General features: G+C 37.3%; 1 protein-coding gene and 1 pseudogene across 4 annotated transcripts in view; both read left to right on the top strand.

Annotated features, from left to right (window-relative positions):
* Positions 1-22,267, top strand: part of Spock3 (SPARC (osteonectin), cwcv and kazal like domains proteoglycan 3) — a 349,999-nt gene that overhangs the window by 96,726 nt on the left and 231,006 nt on the right. The gene's annotated exons all lie outside the window — the stretch shown is intronic.
* On the top strand, positions 425-14,284 carry LOC102905303 (uncharacterized; annotated as a pseudogene).

The following is a 22,267-nucleotide window of genomic DNA, read 5'->3' as shown; positions in this document are numbered from 1 at the left end:
GTGCAGGGCCTGCTCTTAGGAGTCCTGTAGTTGGTGAGGTGCAGGGCCAGCTCTCCTACTCTCCTGCCCCCAAGGCCGGATCTCCCTGCTGCCACAAGTGGCAAGGAAGGGGGACATCTCTCCCTCTCCCATGCCATCACATGGCAGATGAGGGGGATGCCTGGGTGGGGCAGCTCTTCTGCTCTCACCTGCTCAGGGCTGGCTCACCTGCAGCCCAGTCAACAGGGTCAGCTGTATTTATGCTGCCCAGGTGAGGTGCAAGGCCTATTCTCCTGAGTGCTGTAGCCAGTGGGAGCAGAGTCAGGACCAGCTTTCCTGCCTGCAGTAGGTGGCGAGGGGACAAGGAGGCAATCTCTCCCTTGCTAATGCCACAACATGGGAGACAGGTAGTGGGGCTAGCTCTCCCACTCTCATGCCTTCAGCGATGACTCACTTGCAGCCCCACCGATGGGGTCAGCTCTACTTTGCTGCCTCGGGGAGGGGAGGAGCCTGCTTTCCTGAGTGCTACCATTGGTGGGGGACAGCGCCAGTTCTCCCTAATGCTGCAGCCAATGGGGTGTGGGCAAACTCGGCAACCCTATCCTCACTGGACATCAACACAGACCAAGGCTGTGGCAAGGCCATGAACCCAGACATGGCCCTTGGCATCAGCCCAGGCCTGAATGACACCATAGCCCCAGGTGGCAGTTCAATGATGTATGATCCCCAGCAGCAGCATGGCCCTAGGACACTAACATGGTCCTGGGTGATGACCCAGACCCTGGTTGTCTTCACGGTTCTTGGTGGCAACATGGGCCGTGGATATCAACACAGACCCCGACTGCAGTTGGACCACAGACCCAGACATAGTTCGTGTAGGCAGCCTGGGCCAGGATGTCACCGAGGCCCCAGTTGGCAGTGTAGGTCATTCAGATTGGCACAGACCTAGCAGCTGTGTGACTCTTAAAAACCAACATGGCTTCAGGTGGCAGCCTAGATCCTGGGCATTCACATAGCCCTCTATGGCAACAGAAGCATCTGACATCAACACAGACCCTGCCTGCAGCTGGACCACAGACATGGCCCAGGCCATAGCTCTGCCATACAACATCATGGTCCCAGTTGGCAGCTCATGTCACTCAGGTCTGTTTGGCTCAGCAGAAGCACAGCCCTTGAACACATACTTCACCATAGGTGATTGACTCAGATCCTGGGCATTCATGTGGCCTTTGATGGCAACATGGGCCATGGACAGCCACATAGACCCAGGCTGCGGTAACATCATGGGCACAGACATGGTCCCTGGCAGTAGCCTGGATGTCATCATGGCCCTAGCAGGCATTACACATTACCTATATCTGTATGGCCCTGGAGGCAACATGGCCCACAAACACCAACATGGTCCCAAGTGCCAGCTCTGCATGGCAACAGTCCAGGTCTAGATGTCACTATGTACCCAGGTGGCAGTGCAGGCCTCTTAGAATATTTGGTCCCAGTGGTGGCACATCCCTCTGACACCGACATAATCACAAGTGATGACTCAGCCTTCGGGTGTCCACAGAGCCCTTGGTAGTAACAAGAGGCAATGGCACCAACATATCAGACCACCACAACTGTTGTTGAGGCTATGGACCAAGATATGGCCCTTGACAGCAGCCCAGGTTGGACCATCACCATGCTCCTGGGTGACAAGCAGACCACCCATGTAGGCTGGTTCCTCACTGCCTCTGACATTTCTGATCCACCTCTCTTCCAAGCACACGAATCTTTATTGTATATATCTATCTACCTGTCTGTCTTATCTATCCATCTATCTATCTATCTATCTATCTATCTATCTATCTATCTATCTATCTATCTATCTTCTTTCTATCTATCTATCTATCTATCTATCTATCTATCTATCTATCTATCTATCATCTCCCATTTCCCCACCATGTACTCACTCACCATAATGGTGCACTAGGCAGGCTCTTGGTTGATATCGGCCCACCGAGGGCAAGTGTCTGATAGGATATATTTTAAAACTAGAGAGAACCAAGTAGATAACATTTTTAGGTGATGTGGGTGCCAATGATGTCATTAAATATTGAAAACATCTCAAGAAAAATAAAGTAAAGAGAAGAGGATTGGAGAGTATTGAGAACAAAAAGAGAGTATGAGAGAAAAAGAAAATGGGAAATTAAATGAAAGAAGGGAAAGCAAACAAAATTGACTGGAGCAGAAGCAGCCATTTTCTGTGGGTAGTGCTGGAAATTGCATTCAGGCCCTGGCTGTAAAAAGTGAGTACTCATCTGCTAATATATGGCACCATCTCCCACCAGGTAAAGAATACATGGTCATTAGGGGTATCTCTCACACCTCTGAGTGAAGCTATCTAGCTATGATGAATATGCATCTCTAGACTGTAGAGGAAAGCATGGCATGGGGAAATGACTTAAGATGTGTAGGCTATAGGCTACATTTCAGTCATAAGTCTAGATGAAGTAACAGACGATTTGAAAAAGGGAGAAAAGAGAAAAGTTTCATTACTGATATACAGTTTCTGCAGTGAAAAAAAAAGGTACTCTTTCTTGGTTCTGAGAATAGTGAAAGACATGACAAACACACAGTGTGTTTTATTTTACACACTACATGTTAATGGGAGGAGCAATATGAGGGGGCAGAGGTCAACCAATAGCAATACTACTAAGCTTAGACATTCAGAACACCTTCTTTGAGGCAGAAAGCTGAGCTGGACCTTCCAAACAATGGTTAAATTAAGCCTAGGTGCAGATCTGGAGGCCATGGGATGGTTCAGTTGCTAAAGGCTCTTGCCACCAAATCCGATGACCTGACTTTGAACTTCAGGACACATTTGGTGCAAAGAGAAACTAACCACTACCTGTGGTCTGCTGACCTCCACATACATATTAAGGATATACCATTGCATGCATAAATACACATGCACACACAGATATACAAGTATAATTTTGCTAAATAAATACAATGCAGATGTAGTTTTAATGATAGTCTGTATTTAAATCATCAGTCTGTCACTTACTCTATTAGTATATGAAAAAACATTCATAAAATGCAATTTTCCTGTCATTGTATTATCATTTCAAATATTTTCTACATTTCTGAATTATACATGTATGTGTGAAATATGTTTATAAACATATAATCACGTACTTTCATTCTTACTGTTTCAGCTGAGTAGTAAATACATAGAGACATAATTATTTTTTCTTTCATTTAATATTATACTTCTTAGAGGCCAAAATAAAGTTTTTCCTTTAAACATTCATCATATTGCTTTTCCTAGACATATATCTTAGTTTGATTTTCATGATCTTGACCAGAGGTGGCTGCTCATGTCTATAATTTAGAGCTTGGAAGGTGGAGACAGGAAAATTATGAGATCAAGATCATCCTCATTTATTGAGAACATTCAAGGCCAGTCCGGGCTACATCAAAACCTGCCTCACAATATCAACAACACAACACAACATGGCACAACACAGCACAGAACAATGAAAACCTCACAATTCAGTTTACTACTGTAGTGACTGCATGACTTCTAAATCATTTATATTTTTACTATTATTTTCCTTCTGAAAACTGACAGCTTTTCTTGCTATTTAAGTACATGTTATAGGTTCCATTTATTATTACACTAAAGCTGCCACTGTTGTTTCAAATAAAAGTCAGAGATGTTAGGAAAGACATTAGAATAGTTACTCAATTGTATTAAGTTGATTATCACTCCTTAGTACTCCTTATGGCATATTGAGTATTTATTGTATTGTTTGATGTTGTTCAGAAATGGCAAAAACAATGCAGTAATTATACACTTTATCTTTCTATCTCTTCACATTATTTTATCCTCTCATAGATATGAGCAATAAGGAATGAGTAAAGAGAAAGATATGCATGAAGATGATATTGGTAGTATATTTCATCCATCTGAATCAGTGATGATATCACCACTGTACCACAGTGACGATTCTACATTGCACTACAGTTTCATAAAGTACTCTGAGATTTCATATCCCTAAACCAAAAATAATGACTGTCCTTGTTATAGGTATGGAAAGTAAATTTAATCAGTGGTTTATATTTTGTCCTAATACAGCCTGGCAGCAAAGCATATGTAATAATGAAAATGTTTAGCAAAGATGTTGGAAAAAGCATTTTTTTTCTGGTTTGTGTATAAGTGTCTTTGGGTAATAGTTTACTCTATAGTGGAGATGCGTGTGTGTGTGTGTGTGTGTGTGTGTGTGTGTGTGTGTGTGTGTGTGTGTGTGTGTTGTAGGTTACTTTTCTTTGAGGCAAAGCCTCTTAGTGCACCACCCAATTTGTAAGAAATTTCAAGGCAACCATATATTGACAAAATAGTTTGGAGTGGTGACAGTTGCTGCTGTGTCTTTGTTATCTAAGAATAGAACAGCCAGTTGGTAGTGAGCATGAATGCTCCTGATAACATTTACCCAAGACTAGATTTAAGAAGTGGAAAATTTTTTATACTAACATAAAATACAAGAATTCTGTAAGCTAGGATTTTCCCTCGGCAATCTCTTTCCATATTTCCTCTTATCTCTTACTCTTGCTTATCATTGGATTTAACACTAAAATAGAAAAATTAATCTCATTCACATTTTTCATCTGAAACCGGGGAAGAAATCGCTATATGAGGCTTGAATGGATCCTGACAGTTCTCCTCTAACATGATACCATGAAATTTAAGGGACAATGCAAGGAGTTGCTGGCAGGAAGCGAAATGAGAAGTGGCTAAGGCAGAAGTCTTTTAAGAAGAAGCTATTACTCTCTGTATTGTGATCTAAAGAGAGGCGTACCAACCATCTGCATGGGCAGGACAAGCAGTGTTAAAAGGAGTCATTTCTGTTGCATGTTTGTGTATCAGAGACATATTTATAAAAAATAAATAATTGAAAGGTATACCAGATATAGATATGAGTACCTTTGTACATTATTAACTTTTTATTAAAGATGGACATTATACATTGGTTTCTGAAAGCTGCCATGCAATAATGTGGCTTCCAGACCTTTACAATGCCTACTTAAATCTCATGATGGATGAGAACACCAATTATACCCAAAAGAACTGAAAACTTTAATATTTTTGAAAAACATATGTATTGAGTACTTACTGACTTAATAAAGAATCAATTAATAATTTTTAAAATAAATGTATTATGCAGTATTTAAAATAACTAATATCATTAGGTTGGCTATTTATTTATGTGAATAACAATTGTTTATTTATGAAAGAATGAAATTTAAAATAATGTAAGAAAACTCAAAACCATAAGATCAGTAACTTTTGATAGGAAACACTTTAAAATGCATTCATGTTGAGATGAATGAAACTTTCATAGTTGGAAATCACAGTATCCACTAAATACTTACATATGTATTAAATACAATTAAAATTTGTGATTAATAATATATTCGGAAATGAGGTATTTTGCATACTTGTAACTACTGGGAAGGTAGAAGGCTAGGATTAAAGTTTCCTTGTCACTCTCAGCTACACAGGAGAGAAATACTGGCTCAATATATTTAAATAAATATATGTGGTCACAAATCTTTACTGTGCATTTCTTCTTTCATAAATATGCTAGCATCAATTATTAAGTCTAACATAAGGTACAAAACTAAATCACTCATTTGTATTTTAAAATATAACAGTTGGTGCCAGATATCATAAAGGATCCGTGTGCCTTGTTTTCACAACTGACCTTTAGGCATAAATGAATCTAAAGATACTTAAAATTTTTATAACTTTGGTATGTATTCAGTATACTGATAATGACACATATCCATACAAACATTTATATAATTCTATTACTCAGTTAATCCCTTCTACACTATATATATATATATATATATATATATATATATATATATATATATATATAAATTAATTCCTATTACGATATATATCACTCTTTCAATTCTTACTGTGACCCTCTAAGATAAGCTATTATCATCCCCATTTCATATTTCAGAACATGTTGGCATCCTGTATATATAATGTGTCCAAAGTCACATAGTTAGTGGTAAACAGGAATATAAACAAAAACAGCCTATAGCCAGAATCTATGCTATGATTCAAAACACTATTACATCTCTGGAAATTAGATGTAATTTTGAAACTTGCATCTAATATATAAACAAATCTATGTACATGATTTGGACTCTAGCTTATTAGAATGCAAGAATGGGCCTGTGTATCATTTAATAGACATTTTGAAATATGATATTTCACTGCCACTCATTTAATATATAGCTCATTTTCACTATTAAAGATTTGATTGTTTTTCCTAAAAAATGTTTACATTGACACTTTACATGGTAAAGAAGTAAAACTGACAACTGAAAGAAATCACTGTGCTGGTTGGCCTTTATGTCAGATTAACACTAGCTAGGGACATCTGGGAAGAGGGAACCTCAACTGAGAAATTGCTTCCATCAGATTGACCTGTAAGCACGTCCTTTGGACATTTTCTTGATCAATGATTTATATGTGAAGGCCCAGCCCCCTGTGGGGAGTAGTACTCCAGGGCCAGTGGCTCTAGCTTGTGTAAGAAAACAGGCTGAGCAAGCCGTAAGTAGAAAGCCTATAAGTGGTATTCCTCCATGCCTTCTGTTTTAGTTCTAACATCTGTGATTCTGACTCAAGTTCCTCTCTGGACTTCCCCCAATAATCTACTCTACACTGGAAATAAAAATCAAGCCTCATCCCAAGTTGCTTTTGGCCATGTTTTTGTCCTAACAGAAATAGAAATGCTAACTAAGACAATCACAGCCCGCATGCCTTCAGGACTGAGTCAGGAAATGGAAATTGTCCGCAGGGAGTAGTGAGCACTCAGGTAAGTTACGAGCAAATCTCTGCCCGTTTCGTGTGCTGCTTTCACGGCATAGAGCAAACTAACAAAAAGGACTGATTTCTTGCTCCAGGAATTCACCATGGTCTCATTTGCTATATAAAATCATAAGTGAAGCTTATTAAACTTTAAATAAATTCTAGGGAAATTACTTTGGAAGTGATTGGTTAGATCATGGGATATAGCATCCATAACACCTATTCTTTCTGAGGAAATCTACAACCTCATGTTTACTAGTGAAAGAATTTTTAGTCTTCTTTATTAAGAAAGCCCTAACTGAAGACATTTTATAAAAAACAGGAACTAATGTTAAACACCTACTCTGGCACACATTTGTTGGAAATTCTCCCCAGATTGGCCCTGTGGTTTCATCATTGCCCTTTCTCATCCCTGTCACACTCTGGCCAAACCATATCAGTTTATTTCTTTAACTTGTTTTTGTTTGTTTGGTTGGTTGCTTGCTTGTTTACTCTTTTGAGACAGGGCCTTACTCTGCAGCCCAGGCTGCTTTCTAACTCCTGGAGACTGTGTGGCTCAGTCTCCTGAGTGATGGGTTTAAGTCATGAACCACCACACTCGGCTGTTAAGTTTCTTGAGGCACTCATCACTGTCAGAGAGCCTACATTCTCCTCTTACCAGAAAGGAATTGCTTTCCTATTTAACTCCAAAATTGCCATTAGAAATCATTCTTGTGCTTCTCTGTAGTGAAAATGCAGTGGTAATTCTTTTTGCCTCTTCTCGTTCAAACATGAAATTACAGTGTGCTAGCCTTTGTACATTATGGTGATTTGTGCACCTACCATTTACTTTAGAGTGGTGATGAACTTTTCTATCCAGCCCACATTTCCAGGTATATGTAGAGATGGGACAGGTTAGAGTTGGTTGCTGATGACCCAGATAGAGGCTGGAAAAATCAAAGTGCAATTAGACATGACTTTAGCCAGAGAATATAATAGGAAAAGAAAATGCATTATAAAACTTGAAGCCCATTGTAGAACATATTAAGTTCATCCTCATAATTCTGTTATTACTGTTCAAGTGTTTAAGAAGAAAGCCACAGAAGAGCCCAAGGAAACCAGAACCACGGATGGCAAGGTGTCTTTTTTGCTTGATAGAAAATGAATTCAACGTACTTGTAAGACAGGGCATAATGCCACTCTGATGAAGCTTTTTTGAGAATAACTAGTAATGAAAGACAAGCAATTTGTCTATTGAAGATTCAACTGTGGTGGCAGCTGGCATTTCAGAAGGATTCATTGACATTAATTTTAAAGTTGAAAATGCTGCAAAAGCAATCATAAAATATAGACACAGTCAAAATAAATGAGACAATCTCTCAAAATAGATACTGTACACAAGGACTTTGGAACTTGAAAACTTCAGAACCTTTTAAAATGAAATACATAGGTCTATCTAGACACTGTTAGGATGAGTTTGTTTGATTAGTAGTGAGCTTGGGAGATAGGGATGCATTAAGCTCTAATGGCACAATGACTAATGAAAAATAAAATCATACTGGACTTATAAGTAACTATGAGAAAAATCTTTAAATATGTGTTGTGAGTCTCAGAATGTTCTGTCAGCACTTGTCTTAGTTAGAGTTTCTATTGCTTTGCTAAAACACCATGACCAAGATCAAGTTGGGGAGAAAAGGGTTTATTTCGCTTACAGTTCTGCATTATAGTCCATCACTGGGGAAAGTCAGGACAGGAGCTCAAACCGGATAGGATCCTGGTGGCAGAAGCTGATGTAGTAGCTGTGGAGTGTTGCTGCTTACTGGCTTGCTTCTCATACCTTACACGTCATGCTTTCTTACAGAACATAGGACCACCATCACAGGGATGGCACAGCTAAAGTGCACTGGGCCCTTTCCCATCAATCACTAATTAAGAAAATTCCATATAGCCAGATCTTATAGAGGCATTTTCTCAGTTTGAGGTTCTCTAACTTCAGATAACTCTAGCTTTTATCAAGTGACATAAGATTAATATATAAGATTATTCAACACAGCAGTAAGGGCCTGCTAAATGCTTGATTTTACCAATTTGCATTTTGAATTAATTATAGATGCATACAGAAAAAATGCCATAATCAGTATGGGATTTCTTTTAAAAAATATAGTGAGCAAGTAAGACAGGGTGTTATATATTGGAAGAACTATTCAATATATTAGAGTTTACATGTTTTCCTATCCAGGAGACTATAGTATATTGCTTCAAATTTTCAATCATGCTGTCCTTGATAGTAGATATTACATATAAAAGAGATAAGGTGCCCATATCTCTCATGCCAAAAATGTAGAAATTTGACAATGTAGTGCGTCAAGGCTTTGTTGTAGTTTTGATACCAGTTCTCCAGACTTCAGGTGGTTTTAGAATGAGACTATTTTTATTGTCCATCAGTAGCTCCAGAATTCTCTTTATGCCTTTCAGGGTTGTCAACCAGTCTTTGCTATCATAAAAGATTATGATTTTCACAAACACCTCCTTCATACTGACACCTTCAGGAACACTACTTCCTACCCTTCCTCATCCCCAGATTTCAGCAATATGTTGCCCTGCACTTCCTGAAATTTCACTTTATTCACTTGAAGGGTGATTTTGCTTCTTCCTGAACTTCTGGGTTCTCAGTGAAGGTCCTGGAAAAACTACCGGGTAGGTGCATACAACCTCTGTGGCTGCTTCAGCTGCTTCAAGCTGTCATATCAGCCCAAAGTCAGTAGGTTAAATTATGTTGGGTGTTCTGTTGATCTCTGTTTTTTCATTTGTTGGTTGGCTTGAACCAGGTTCTCATGCATGCTAAACTGACCCCAGATTCATCCGTAGCCAAGACTGCCTTCTCCTCCTCAGGGTTAGGATTATAGGCATGTACCACTCTGCCCTGTACTTCTTTGGTTTTCTCATGCAGTCATAATACACCATTTGTTCAAGGCATCCAAGGGTAACAGTGTCCTGGACAATGTTGTTTCCTTTCTAGAATTCCATAACTTATGATTTTTTTTAAAATCATCAGCTTGGTGATGGGTTTAGAAAATGACAATACATTGATCTGATTTGGCTCCACTTTCAAAGTGAAGCAAGGGTTGTTTATGATTTTGTATTTTTTTGACTGTTAGTAGAGTGACTATGGGGAACTATACTAAAACATCCTCAGATTTTAGCAATTTCCTTCCTTTTATTTTTGGATATTATGTTATAAATACATCACTCCTCCCCTCCCTTTCTTCTCTCCAAGCCTATGTATGTGTGTGTGTTTATATATATATATATATATATATATATATATATATATATATATATATATATATCCTTGCTGTCTTTCAAATACAGGCTCCCAATTTTCATGAATTGCTGTTACACACATAGATGTATATGTTTATGCATATGTATTATAAATACATAAATACAACTTGCTTATAATGTTATTTTTATGTATCTTTTCAGGGCTGACCAATTGGTATTGACAAATCAATTGGTGTGCTTTACTTTGGAGAAGACTAGTTCTCCTGGTGTCATCATTCTGTAGTTGCTTGTAGTTCTCTATGTAGGGCAGAAGCCTCCTTGACTTTCCCCTGTCCATATTAGTATACGTATTAGTGTAATCCGTGTTCAATTTATGTGTGAGCATGTCATATTGGTGAGATCATGTGGGAGCAGCTACTGAATTTACTAAAAGGCACAATCTCATAGCAAACTCCTTGATCCTTAGGCTCTTAGAATGTTTCTGCTCCATCTTCTGCAATAATCCCTGAGACTTAGGTGAGGGATATGTATTGTTGATGTATTCTTTGGGGCTGAACTCCACAACTCTGTATTTTGATCAGCTATGGTTTCTGTAATGATCCCTGTCTGTAGCTGAAGTTTTCCTGTGTCCCACCCAGTCCAGAGTCATTCAGACCCAAGTAAACACACAGAGAAATATATTAATTAAAACTGCTCAGCCATTAGCTCTGGCCTACCACTGACTAGCTCTTACATTTAAACTCAGCCCATTTCTGTTAATCTATATGTTGCCACATGTTCTGTGGCTTTACCTGTGTGCCATTACATGCTGCTTCCTGGCTGGCTAGCTGGTGTCTCCTGACTCAGCATTCCTCTTCCTGGAATTCTCCTTATCTGTTTATCCCACCTATACTTCCTGCCTGGCTACTGGCCGATCAGCATTTTATTAAACCAGAGTACAAAAGCATTATTCCATAAGTTTTCTTGGTTTGTTTGCTCTTGTTAATTGATCTATACTTTCTCTTATTTGTTTTAGAGGATAATTATATCTTCTTATAAGAAGCTTAATGTGAAAGTCAATTATACTTTGAAATTAGTGTGTAATGATATCCCACCTTGATGCCTTCATACAATTTTTTTAATGTTTCCTGCTTATATTTCTTCATATTCTCCACTGCTCTGTACCTCAAATGTTCCTCGAAACCACATTACCACATTCGTCCTTTTTTACATGAATTAGTAGTGCTGTGTGTATTCAGGTTTGCATGTGTGTGTGCATATGTATGGAAGCTCAAACTTGACTGGCACCTTCCTGCATTCATTTCAATTTTTGTTATTTTTAGCAGGACCTTTCACTGAATCTCGAGCTCACAAATGCCAGTCAGTTAGTCTAGCTAGCCAGTTTCCCTGGGTAGTTCATATCTCTGCCTCCCAAGTGCTTCAAGATGACCGTGGACTCCCAACTTGTGCCTCCCTTTTGTGTGGGCTCTGGGTATTTGAACTCCCTGTCTTCATACTTGTATAACAAGCAAGTCACTCATTGATGGCCCCTCTAGTACCTGTGTACTTCTTTTTGATGGGCTCGGTTTCCTGTTTGCTTTAGACACTGGGAACCACTAATTGGGGGAATCATAGCAATTCAGGCAGAGGTCATTCATTCGTTGTCTCCTTTACCTTCATCAGAGCTCCTGCTGGTAGGGGCCCTTCCAGAGGTACATCCTGCACTTGGCTGAGTACTCTTGCAACCCACTCCTTTCCTGAACCTTTGGCCAAAAGGCAGGCAATACAGTTCAGCGTTGTTGTTTGCTTGGTACTGGTCCACTTGATCCTGCTTGTTTCCCTTATTCTGTCAATCACTCCCATGTTACTCCCGTATGCCAATGTTTCTTGGCCTATCATTTCAATCTGCTCAGATCCTGACAGATATGTATTCTCATCTTTAATCTGGTAATTAAAGGGAACATTGAATCTATGACTAAGGTAATTAATCCTTTACCCAAAACTCCCAAGTTTTGCTTCCACGATGTTGTGCTTGATTGAGAGTAAAATCCAATATATAGTGAATACGAGAAAGACTTCATCTGAAAAACCCTCCAAATTAACATGCACTCTAATATAGATTGAGTAGGAACAAGAGGAAGACAGGAAGGAGAATGGAGCTGACTGCATGGAGAAGAGTCAGCGTTGTTAGATGTGAGCCTAAGTGGCAATGCACTACAATAGTAAGACAGCAATTAACATGCACCAGCAGGGGCTAAGTGCTGGAGAGGAAGCTTAACTAGCTTCCTTTTGTCAGTGGCTCTGACTGAGTATTTTTCATTCCTGCAACAATTGGGCTAAGATTTGCAGAGCTTCCCTTGACACACTGACCTTTTCACATTGATTCTTTGTACCTGCTGCTAAGATACAAAATCTATATAATCAAGCAGGCAAATCACTTGATACTGGAGTAGCCTGATAATAGAGAAGAAAAACCTTGTTATCGGGTGTCCTTGGATGTGCCTCGTGTACAAAGATGCGAGAGCAGGGCTACGCACAGATACTTTAGGATTTACCCTTACCCATCGGACATGTAACTCTACCCTAAAGAGTCCTGTTGAAGGGAGTTGGGCCAGCAGATAAGTAAAGCTAGAATGCTATGCACCTGTCCTTGGTGACAGCACAGGACATTTTTTTCTGTTCCTTCCGACACATTTTTTGTCCAGTTTCTTCCAATTCTCATTTCTCTCCTATTCATACACCTTACTTGACAGGGCTACTTGAATCCCTGTCTGTAATGGAAATACAATGATTATAAAGCACCCCAACTTCTCTCTCTCTCTCTCTCTCTCTCTCTCTCTCTCTCTCTCTCTCTCTCTCTCTCTCTCTCTCTCTCTCACACACACACACACACACACACACACACACCCCTTACCTCTTGTTGGAGACTGCTTATCATTTAAGATACTAACAAGTACACTTTGACTAGATTCTATACATTAATCAGAAATACCGGTTGCAACTTTCATATGGAGATAATTTTGGTACAGGGATATCTAAATTATAGCTTGTCATTATTAATACATTTGTAAATTAACTTCAATATCCTATTTTTTTTGAATTTTCCAAAAATCAGTTTTTATAACATTTTAGAAAGACAATTTTTTAGTTATAAAGTAATTTTTTAGGTATAAAGTATTCAAAGACATTTTCATACATACTATTTGGGGAAATTATATGATTTGATATTTGATGAAATTATATTGCTGGTGTTTTTTGTTAATCATAAAGATCATAAAATATGTATATTATCTTATCAGGCTGATATATCTTTTCCCCAAAGCTTTAACCAACTATTTTGTTATCGAAAAGACTTATTTTTTATGTCTTTATGTGTGGCGATATATTGTGTATCCTAATAGTTTGCCTGAGGATCAGAGGACAGAACCAGTCGCTAGATTAGACATAGAGGTCAGGCAGTGGTGGCACACACCCTTAATCCTATCACTGGAGAGGCAAGGCCACACTGGAAGCAGAGCCAGGCAGTGGTGGCACACACCTTTAATCCCAGTGCTGGGAAGCACACATGCCTTTAATCCCAGGAAGTTACCTCAGGGCAGAGAAAGGTATATAAGGGTGAGGAAACAGGAACTAAAGCAGTTTAGCTGAGACCCTTTCAGGTGAGGACTCAGAGAATTTCAGTCAGAGGATTCATGGAGTTGGTGAGATCTTTACAAGCTATCTTGCCGAGAAGTGCCCAAAGTCAAAAGAAGCCAGAAAGCGCCTCTAGATGGCTGGGAGTTGATTGAACAGACTGGACGAATTAGATCAAAAGATGAGAGAAGCTGGAACTCAACCACGCGAGGGAAAGAGGAAAGTGGAATCTTTGTGGCCCATCTTCAGAATGGTTTTCTGATGATTCCATCACCAGAAAACCTGATATATCTTCGACCTCTTTTACAAGAGGAAAGCCATAAAGAAGAGAACTCTAGAATACTGCATTAAAGAGGGCTGTGCAGACAAAAACCCCATTGCAAAGTGGGAAAAGCAGGGCTAAGAGGATCTGTGCTGCCTATGCTGCATCCACACTCAGGACGCCAATTTCGGGACCAGCTGCATTTGCCGGCTTCCCAAAAGCAAGCTGCATGCAAGTGGGTCGGTCGCATCATCATCGAGTGCACGCACTGTGGCAGCTGGGGTTGCTCTGGCTGACACCTTGACTCCTCTGCATTCTGGACTTTGGGCCTTGTTGGCTCCTGTCTAGTGGGCCACCCCGCTCTTGGAGCATCTCTACTTAAGAGTGGTGCCCAGATAAAGAGACCCAAAGGGAGCATGGACTCTACAGGTGAAGGCTTCAGTGTTCCTTAGCTGAAATCTGTAAAAATAAAACCTTTAGAAACCTGTTTAAAAACAAAAACAAGCAAACAAAAAACCGCAGGAGTTAGTCACTTTAGAACACTTCCCTCGGGGGCAGATGGCTGAATTTTTGGCTTCTCCCCTGGTGGATTGTGGGCTCTCCCTAGATCCCCATTCAGGCTGCTACCACACTAGGTAGTGGTTGTGGCTTGCTCTGCTTCACTGATCTTTCAGCTTTTACCCTAATCTCTGGCTCCGGGTTTTTTATTATAAGACCATTTTAGAAATTCGAACAACATGTATGTGTGTATGCGTGTGTTATATATGTGTCTTAATGATCATGTGCACACTTCTGTGTGCTCTTATCCAGTGATCCATCACTTCTCCCACCCCCAAACTGGTTTCCTGAAGACTGATCATAAAAAAATGGCAGCATGTTTATTATCCATTTTTAGGAATCCAGAAATAAACTCCAACAACAAGATAATCTTAAACATTTATGATACAATTTTGAGTGAGTCTTTTGATCTTTCTATGACACTTGTGTTACAGGGTTACTTCACTGTTTTTTTTAAGCATTTTTACTGCATATGAGTGTTTGTCTGCTTGTACATACGTTAATCATGTGCATGTTAGATGCCCACAGAGGCCAGAAGAGGGCATCGAATACCCTGGAACTAGAGTAACCGATGACTGAAATGCTGTGTGGGTGCTAGAAACCAAACCCAGGTCCTCTGCCAGAACAGCAAGTACTCTTAACTTTTGAGCCTTCTATTATGTGTTTTCTAATAATGATGAATTAATGCTGACTGTGGATAAGCTGATACATTAAATGGCAGTGTCTTAGAGGACTATCATTTAAAACTTCTAATTTTTATTTCAAAATAATAAGACACTGTGTAGAAAAACGTGCTTTATAAACCATCTGGAAATGACTCTGCAAATTGGTTAGATAGCACTTAATTGAAATCATGACCTCAGTTTGTAGTTCATAATATTTGACCAAGACAGGTTCTTATAATTAGAGTGTGAGAATACACTCTCACTAATCACAAAGCATTTACTTCACCTTATAAGTATGAAAAGGGATTAGGCCGAGTGTTTAATTTATGAAAATCTGTCCAGAATTAAGGTAGTATTGGAAAATTCATTTGCTCAAAATTATTTTAAATTCCTGATATATTTGTTGCTTCTTTTCTTCATTTAATTAATTTCATTAATCTACATATATACTCTATATAATCACATTTGTAAATATATCATTTATTCAATAAAGAATAATTCATATTTATATGTTTGGACATATTTGGTGACTAATACCTATTTTCAAATACATGATATATGTGTATACCTTTCTGAACATAGTAATTTATAACTATTTATAGTAAGTACTCTAAATGATGACAATTACTTTAAAATATAAGAATATTAAAAATAAAATTTGTCATGTAGCACAATAAACTGAACAATTTTGTTCAACTGTATTGAACTCAGATGATACTACGGAGCTGAATAGTACACTCTCAAAATATTGAGCCCAATAAAAGCAGTCTGAATGAACAGTGACCAAGTTTTAGCTCTAAATCATGTCTGTGGTAAAGCTGGGTTATTTCTAAAAGACTGTGTTGTCTTGTGTGATTTAACTGCAGCATTCATTCTGAACATAACATTTACTCTACAGTGTGCATAATGTTATACAACAAAACACCCATGACTGACAGCTTTCTGAAATACTATGGCTCTGACTGAGGCATTCTGTATTGCTTCCACAATTCATGCAAACTTTTCTGCTCTTATAAAATCACAGTGGATAGTGACAGAAAATAAAGTTTCCTGATATTTTTCTATTTTCATTTCTCCACAGATGGGTGAAAAATTATCTTTGTGTTGTATTGTATCTGAATGTTTTGTTTTTAAAATTGCTGTTTTATTTTAAGGCTTGTGTTGCATTTCAAAAATGTAATGCATTTTGTTTTGGAATGAGTACAGAATTTTCAACAATATCTGAAATGCCCCAAAATATACTTCTGCCATGAGGTTGTATATATATTTTTTGTAAAAATTTCTTAGCACTGATTATTATAAAATCAAAGTATCTATCAACTCATAAATATTTAAGATTTTCTACATCCTCAAGTATTATTCTCAGATTTAATTATGTTATAATATAGGTGCACATGCATCTCATTACTATGACAAATTGTTTTTATTATTGGTAAGGATAAATTCATAGGTAGACTGAAGAACTGCCTTAAAGTGATTTCAAAATTAATTATCTTTAAGCATCTGATTTGCATATCTATTCTATATATCTACATAACTAAGGTCTTGGGAGATGAAGTTTAATAAGTTCTGTCAGACAAAGCATTATTAGCAGGCTCATATCCATTCGGGAAGATATTCATGAGTGCTAACAAACTTTATTCTGAAGAATTGTTTAGGGTTAGGTAATTATACTGTTAAAGTTTCCTGGAGTTTTGTGTCATTACCATGCCCTACTTTGTAATGTTCATCCATACATTTATGCATTTATTTGTGAAATATTTGTTGAATACTTCTTCATACATAATAGTGGCTGAAAGAATATTTTCACTATAGATGAATGATGAAATGTAACACAAATGAAGATACTATTTGACAAATACCTACCTATCATTATTTTATACTTTGACTCATAGAATCTTTATTGCTTAGGTATCTTAACAGCTCTCATATTGTATTCTATATCTAATTTGAGAGACAAGAATCATTAAGATGAAAGATAAGAATTATATCCACATATGGGTATTTTTTTTAGGCATTTGAAGGGTATTTTGTAGCCGATCCCTTTCTATCATGCTTTACATCATAAGTATGGAAAAAAAAGATACTGTAGTATACCCATTTTTTAGGTGTGTTTGTTTTATCCTTGAAAAACACAGACAAAAGGAAGAGATGTTTTTAATCTCAGGGGAAGAACATGCTGTGAAAATCTGAGATGTTGAAGAAGGGATGGACTAGGGAATGGGATACTGGACAGCTTTCCACATCTTGCGGAAAGAGGCCAAAAACCTCTGCAAACCAGAGGATATACCAAAGTGAATGAAGAAAAGCCAAAAAACCGCATCTCTACACAAAAAATCTACAGGCACCCACGGAGGGACCCTGAGAGACCAAGAAAGAGTGTTCTCCAAAAATAACACATGAATTGATTATCCAATATCAAATACTCAGCCCTGAAATCACACATACACCTTGTATTTTATGCACAGACCAGATTATATTTAGGAATATTTATGTGTATACACACACACACACACACACACACACACACACACACACACACACACACACACATACAATAACAATGGGAAAAAGGCCATGGATTTGAAGAGAACAAGGATTTAAAATTTGAGGGTTTGGAAAAAGGATAGAGAATTTGAAAGGAGGTTGTGGAGGGGAGGAAATGGAAGAAAATGTAAAAAGAGAAAAATGATAATGTTAAATAGAATTAAAAAATGATTGTTAGTTGTTATTTAATTTCCTAATTATATCTTCCCAGACTTGACACAGAAGTGATAGGTTTCCTTGTAAGTTAAATTGTAGTTGATTGTACATTAATAAATCGGAGAAACCAGTTTCTTATGGGACTAAAAGGAGAGAAGTGGGGAGGGATGGAGGGAGGAAAAAAAGGCGGGAGAGGGGAAGGGATGGAACAGAGGGAATGTAGAGTCACAGGATATCCCTCAGGGTTATTGCTAAATCACATTCCTAGAAGAGGAGAGGAATAAATACTTTTAACATTAGAGAAGACAAGGTGTGCAGCTACTGAAGAGAAGCAGCTGGTTAAAAGTAGTCAGGCAAAGGGCTGGCGGGCGGTTGGTTATTGTAGCTACCTGAGTTCAATGACATTTGGAATAATGCCCTGAAAAATCCACCTAGAGTGGTATTTATTAATGAAAAATTATTTTATGAGTTAATTGATAGTGGGAGATTGCTGTTTACTAGTTTTGAAAGAGATAGTTTTCTCAAATATGTGGCTGTGCAACTTCTGAATGCATTATAAAACATGTGTAAGGTCAAGTGATATATGATCAATCCTACTATGAGAACTTAGGCCAAACTATTACAAAAAAATGATGGCGTAGAGAAGGAAATTAATGTGTTAAATTGTACCTTATTTTGAATAAGATCATCAACTGTTAGCCATACTCCTTTCAAATATAATATCATGTAAATATTTATCTGTGAAGAAAACCAGTGACTGGTAACTCAAGAAGAGGAAATTTTTACATAAATTTGCAAGCACTGCATGAAGTAACAAGCATAGTTTGAATGGGAGACGAATTAATTATCACCCATTATTCTTAAATTTTTAATAAGTAGAAAAATATAATGAATGTGAATGGAGAAAAGTTTTAAATCTACATAAATATATCCAAATTTATGAGAGGAAGACAAAAAGGCTTGAGTAGTAGTTTATGGCGTTAAGTGTCCAAGTCATTAAGATAATTCAGAATTCAAATAAGTATGTAATTGGATACAATTTTAATAAAACATTTATAAGATCTATATTAGACAGCTATATAATGATAAGAAGAAAGGTATTCACTGTTAATATAAGGAGCTACTCCATATTCATTGATAGACAACCATTATGAGAGGAAAAATAAATCAAGCTAAATAAGTTGATACAATTTTAGATATAATACTAAAAGCATTAACCATACAAAAATTGGTCTTTATTAAAATGGAAAACTTATGCCCTGTATAGGTAGCTATTAAGGAAAAAAAAGCAGTACAGTTTGGTAGAAAATACTAGAAAGATGTGTATATTGAAGGGCATATCAGTAATATATCAAATCTCCTTACAACCTAACAATGATAAATTGAAAAATATTGAAAACATTTGAACAGGTATCACAGCAATTCTGAGATGGAGAGGTCACATGAGAAGCAGTTTGAAATCATCCATTAACAGGCTTTAAGAAATTAAATGAATAAAAAAAAATGTTACCTATGCACTACTGCAATGGCTCAAGCCAGTTGCTGGAAGTTTATTCATTGCTAGTAGAAATTCCAAGTGTCACCAGAGGCTTTGGAAGGCAATGTGACAGCTCCTTACAAAGCTAAGCCTGTGTTATTAGAGGATCCACAAATTACATTTCTACGTATTTGACCAAGTGCTTTGAAGTTATGGCTCAACACAAGAACTTAGGCAAAGATGTTATAGCAACTTTACTGATGATAGCTAAAAGTTGATGTTTATTTATATATGCATGAGAGTCCTCAAATGTAAAAGAATACTATTTATCAGTGAAAATGAATATTCAATGAAGCCAAGGGAAGACATTAGTGATTTCAAACGCATTGAACCAAGAGTTACTAAGATACTTGTAATAGCAGAAATTGTGTGTGTTGAGTACAGGAGCATTCTCTACTGTCGTCACAGTTTCTATGTCTAATCTCTGTTCTATAAAAGAAGTTTTATTTTAGAAACCCTTGAACATTTGAAAGGCTATTTCAGTATATTTAGCATCATGAGTTAGAGCTCATTCTAGAAATTCCAAATTAGTTGTGCTCTTTCCCTCAAAGCTGAAATTGAAGAAGCATGTGGAAAATGGATCTTAAGACTGTACTTGGGATCCCTGAATTATTATATCATTGACTTTTCATCTGTCTCCAAACAGGGCATATCAACAACACATAACATTTTCTCATAACCTAACACTAAGATAAGAAATTTAAAAATAGAAATATATTTGAGTAGACATCTTAGCAAATCTGATATAGAGATGACACATGAAGGCACATTTGGTGAATGAAGTAGATAGAAGCTAACTTGTAATAATTGGGTAATTAATAACTTACAAGTCTTCCAAAATCCAGTCCCCATGATGCTCTGATACCTTATCTCTATAGTGAAGACTCAAAAGCAGAATTATTCTGATTTATTGAACTTTTTTTAATGTTTTATCTTCTGAAACTCTATGTTCATATATAATTAACTTGTTACCTGGTGTGTGAATGATTAACACAGAGATAATTGGAATAGGCAGTCCTTAGTTGTCAGGCATACTATGCCAGTCCAGATGAAGAGTGTGTTGGTAATTTTTATTTCCTTATTGGAGTTCATAATATCAAATGCTTTAATATTTAGGAAGACTATAGCTCATCTTTCAGGCCCAGAAACGTTCCCTAGTTGTTCTCTTTTTCCATTCTTTCTACATTTTGTCCCATTCTTGACCCGGTTTGACCTGCATGAATCAACTGAAGTTAAACTGGGCTAAAAGTCTAATTTCAAGATAGATGTTTAAAAGAAGTGCTTTGATAGTATGGAAGTTGAATAAATTTGTGTTCTTTTATTTTGTTCTAATGCTAGAGTGTCATTACTAAGTAGAATTCAACTGACCGTTGTATTGTGATTCATGAATGGATGCAATTGTCTCTGCAGTTTGAAATTAGCACAGTACTTCAAACACAGTTTTGCATTTTTTCCTGCCATATTTAAGAAAACTATATATTCATAGAATATTGTGTTGTTAGAACCTTCATGTTATACTTTTCAATCTGAATTTATTGCATTCATTAGGAATTTTCCAAATGTGTTTATACTGAGACTTGCAGCATTGTTGAAAAAGAAAACTTCAACAATCTTCTGCCTTTTCACTGTTTTCATTGCTTTTGAATATACTGTATAGTGTAGGAAATACATTAACATAACCATGGTCATAGATCAAACTATGGCATCTACAAATACAGTTGATAAATGTATAGCACTTAGGTTGTATCAGTATTTCAAAGAAGTATTTAAAATACAATGTTTACTAACTTTTAAGATAAAAGTTGGAGTGGTTAGGTTCCCCTTTCATGGAAAGAAAATATAGTTAGTTCCTATTGAAAAATGGTAACAGACCTCTTTTGATGTCCTCTGATTATCTTCGGGCTTCCTTCTCTGATAACCATTCTCCCCTGTTCCTTCATCCTCTAACACATACCTGGTGAGTTACCTTCATCTCATCTTACCAGCTTTCTTTGGGAGGGGGGGTCAGGGAGGGAGGAAAGTATTTCGAGACAGGGTTTCTCTGTGTAGCTTTGTGCCTTTCCTGGAACTCGCTTTGTAGACCAGGCTGGCCTCAAACTCACAGAGATCTGCCTGCCTCTACCTCCCAACTGCTGGGATTAAAGGTGTGTGCCACCTTTACCGGCTGTTAGCGGCTTTCTCAAGTCTCTCTGGAACACTTCATTGATCCCATTTGAAAGCAAGTACTTGGAATATGCAATGGTTTGGTTTTGATCTTCCTTTCAACTTTGGTTACAAGATTCTGCAAGAAATTTGGGAACAGAGGTAAAATAAGAATCTAAGCTATTAGAGAAACATAAGGATGAATTTGAACCAAGTCTTTTAATATCATTGTTGCTCTGTGTAATGATGATGCTTGTGTCCCTTTTTACTTCATTTCTATGGACACTAAGAAAACCATAAATGGTCAGTAGTGAAAAATATTGTAAAATATTGCTCACTTAAAGCCTTGAATATCTTATAGACTTAATGAACATCTCCTAAAAATGTTACCTTTACAATAGAAATATTTTATGGTACAAAATATGCCTCCTTTCCATTTCTAATACCCCACAAAAATACTTTGAAAATAGTAACAGTGTTTCTAGTACATTCATTCTTATTTTTCTTGTCAGATAGTTTGTAAGTTTTATAAAATGTGACATAATAAAAATTCTAATGAATTATAAATCATATGGTATATTTTATCTACATTGCCTATTAGAATATCATATTTAATTCAGTATCATTTATAGTAACACAATGATTATAACCTTGACTTGTGGCCACTATAACAA

Source organism: Peromyscus maniculatus, chromosome 17, assembly GCF_049852395.1.
Source record: "Peromyscus maniculatus bairdii isolate BWxNUB_F1_BW_parent chromosome 17, HU_Pman_BW_mat_3.1, whole genome shotgun sequence".
Lineage (NCBI taxonomy): Eukaryota > Metazoa > Chordata > Mammalia > Rodentia > Cricetidae > Peromyscus > Peromyscus maniculatus.
This window is presented reverse-complemented; position numbering and strand designations above follow the sequence as displayed.